Source organism: Canis lupus, chromosome 21, assembly GCF_003254725.2.
Source record: "Canis lupus dingo isolate Sandy chromosome 21, ASM325472v2, whole genome shotgun sequence".
NCBI lineage: Eukaryota > Metazoa > Chordata > Mammalia > Carnivora > Canidae > Canis > Canis lupus.
This window is the reverse complement of record NC_064263.1, coordinates 16,567,838-16,571,478: the sequence shown is the minus strand read 5'-3', so window position 1 is coordinate 16,571,478 and position 3,641 is coordinate 16,567,838.

The window sequence follows — 3,641 nt, the reverse complement described above, 5'->3', positions numbered from 1 at the left end:
TAAAACTGAAAATTTGCCTCATCTGCTTTGAAAAACAGTGTCCTTCTCTCAATATTTATTGAGCACTAAGTAGTTGCCAAGTTCTCTGCCTGGAACTGAAAATATAACACTCAGCACTCAGACTGTCCTCAAGTTGCTGATATTGGTGATGATCCAGTGAGATGAGGAATGCATCCTACAAAGAGGGAAACTGATATTCAGAAAGGTATGTTATCTGTGCAAGTTCACACACTAGATAAAAGAATAACCAAACTTCAAATGCAGCTTTATAGTGAACAAAATACCATCTTCCCATAGCCTAGAGTTTCAGCTTCCCCCATTCCTCCTACCTCCAGTATGAGGCCCATATGTTCCTGCCCTTGCTTTAGACTTTAGTGTAGCTTTATATTTCAGCGTACAATCTAATTTTAGCAGCAGGCTAGGTGGTATGGCTAAAATTAGCTAAATAGTAAAGGAATAAAATAGTATAGTAGGCACTCAACAAGTACTGGCCACATTGAATCATGAATACTTTCAGTTATTTAGTTTCATAAGACTTGAAAAGTCCAAGGACCTGGAGCACTTCAAGCACTCCAGCTGTATCTAATCAGTTCAATTCAACTCCATTCCATTCCTTCCAATAACCGTTATTGGCTGCCTATGATACAGGATACCACAGTAGGATGGATGATACAAGTATGAACCTGGAGGACTAAAGAATATTTACAAAGGAGTAATCTTAAATGAAAGCAGCTGCTACCATGCCCAGTGTTAGTTGCTACCTGGTCAGTGTTTATTGAGTGAATGAATGAATAGATGAGTTTGCATATTCCAATGATATTTGCCTTTTTAAAAGAGGAGATGCTCTGAGTCACATAAACCTTTATTTGAACCCTAGCTGTGCTACTTACTGAGTCTGTTTTCCCATTTGTAAAATGGTGATGATACTGCATCCCCCCCCCCCATCTTTCTTTTTTTCTAATAGTTTCTTGAACATTTACAGGAACCAAAGTTTTAATAAAATAAGAGGAAGTTTTGTGCTGGCTACACTACTAAATGATAGATTTTAGAGCTCCTCCTTGGACCCCTTCTTCCCACGTCTTTGGGATCTGTTCCTTAGAGCATGACTGTCAGAATCCTAACTGCAATCTATCCTGCCTACAGACTTTGGGCAAATCTGCTCATCTCTCTAGGGCAAGTCCGTTTATATATAAATTGGGGACAATAGTAATAGCTAACTGACAGGATTCCTGTGAGGTAAGTAAGATAACATGAGGAAAGCTCACCTCTCAGTGCCTGGCACAGAATAAGCATTCAGTAGATAATAGTTCCCTTCCCTTATGCTGCTTTCTCTTTGCTGCCTTAACGCTAGCACACTGGGGTCTTGTAACTCATTTCTCATCTTTCCACTAGGACCTTCCAGTCCACATTTAGTAAATGTTCCTGCTGGTACCACATAAAAAACAGAAGCAGAAAGATCTCCCCCAACCCAAAATCTACTATCTGATATAACTAGGGGTATAATCACGTCATAACATGGAAGCTCCACTGTGGGTCACCTAATTGCCAAGGACACAGATCCTGTACCTGCTGAAGGTCATGGAAAGGAATCACCCCAGGCACTCTTTAACTCAAAAGAGAACCAACTCAGCTGTGCCCCACGTGGCCTGAGTTCAGAGTAGGTGTAAAGAGAAATTTCCATTGCTGGGGGCTGCTGAATCTGTAGGAAGATCCCCAGAGGCACCTGTGAGCTGTAGGTGGCTGCGGCAAGAAGGACTCTATTGCTGAGCTTACAGCACCACCTGGTGGGAATTCTAGCCAACACAGCTTCTTTAACCCCAGGATCAAAGACGACAACTTCTGGAGCCCAGCAATTCCATGAGGGCCACTTACACATTTGTACCATGATTGTCTCCAAAGGAAATAGATCAATTACCCCATTTTCTTAACAATCAACATATTTAGCTACCAATAAGACCTTTCCCTGGGGAACTGTTGTGTGGGAAGTGTGCAGGAAAAGCATTATTGTACAGACCCAAGTTCAAATCCTGCAGTTCAAAATTTACTAAGCTGTGAATGACCTAAAGCAAGTAACTGCTTAGCATCCACATGTTCGGAATGGAGATATTTGTATTGGTCTTTCAAGGTTTGTAAAGAATTAAATCTATTCTGTATGTAGAACGCCTGAACTCAGTAAATATTTGTTCATATACCCTACTACCACCAGCAGCATAAACTACTGTAAGCTTACCGTATAGACAGTCTTCTAACCCAAAGCAGATGAATGCTGAAAGTAGTCTGTAGGTCCCATTTTCCTAAAGCTTATAAAATGTTTATAACTTTCCATCACTTTCTTCATAATCCTCTTTCCCAGAGACCCAAGTTAAGAACTTCTTCTTAAGACCCTTTTCTTTCTGTCTCACTGTAAGTGGCCACACAAGAATTTACGTAAGAGAGGGTTTAAGCTTTCAAATATTCAAACATAACGATTTCATGAAGGGAAAGGTAACGATAAAAGTGATGTAGATACCGCCCTGGCAACAGACCCAGAGCACTGGTGGTAAGTGAGCCTGTCTCCACAATTGGTTGGAGAAGACTTGAGGAAGGAGGATCTGATATCATGAAGGAATCGTTAAGGCTAGCAAGAGATTTAAACATCTTCTCTTCCAACCCTTCCTTTTACGCAGGAGTAAACTAAGGCGCATGAGGATAGAGCTTTGCAAAAATCACATGAAATTAGTGACAAAACCCAGATGTCTTAAGTAGAGAGAATAAGATGTTTTTACATATGAAACAGGAGGTGTTTCAAATCAGGGAAAAGAAAGATTAGCACTGGGATAACTACCTGGTCAATTTAGAAAAGAAAAGAAAACTAGATTCTTACCTCACTTCCTACACCAAAATAAATTCCAGAGAGATTTTTAAAACACATAAAAAAAAAAAAATAGAGAAGTAACAGAAAAATAATGGGTTAATAGTTTTGTAAACTTGAAGTGAAGAAACACCTTCCCAAGTATGACATGGATCCCAGAAGCCCTAAAGGAAAAGACTACTAAATCTGACTATATGAAATGTTTATACTTCTGCACAAGAAAATAAAGTTTAAAGAACACAAAAAATTAGGAGAATATTGGTCACTCATCTGCTAGACAAAGGGCCGATTTCCTTACTATAAAATGAGTTTTTATAAATCAATGAGGAAAAGCCACACAGCCAAACAGAAATGCTAACATCCAATAAATAGATATGAATATGCTCGGTTACACTCATAACCAAGAAAACACAAATTAAATCAACATGGGGATACCACTTTATATCCCCACAGTTGGCAAAATAACTAAAGCTTAATGATACTCACTGTGGTCAAAGATGAGAAAAAATAGGCACTTTCATACACTATGGAAGTATAAACTGGTCCAAGTTTTTAGAAGAAAATTTTGGGAAAATATACTTCCCCAATTCAAGGTGCAAATACTAGCATCTTTCTTTTGTTTTTATCCACATATGCTCTCATGTGCAGGTCCAGAATCTCCTTCCTGAGGGCCTGCGCCAGGAAGTCCAAGGGCTTCTCAGAAGGAAAGGGTGGCTCTCAGCCACACTCATAACTTCCAGCAAAAAGAGATTTGGAAAGTTAAATGTGTCTGCTCCTACAGGTGCTTCTC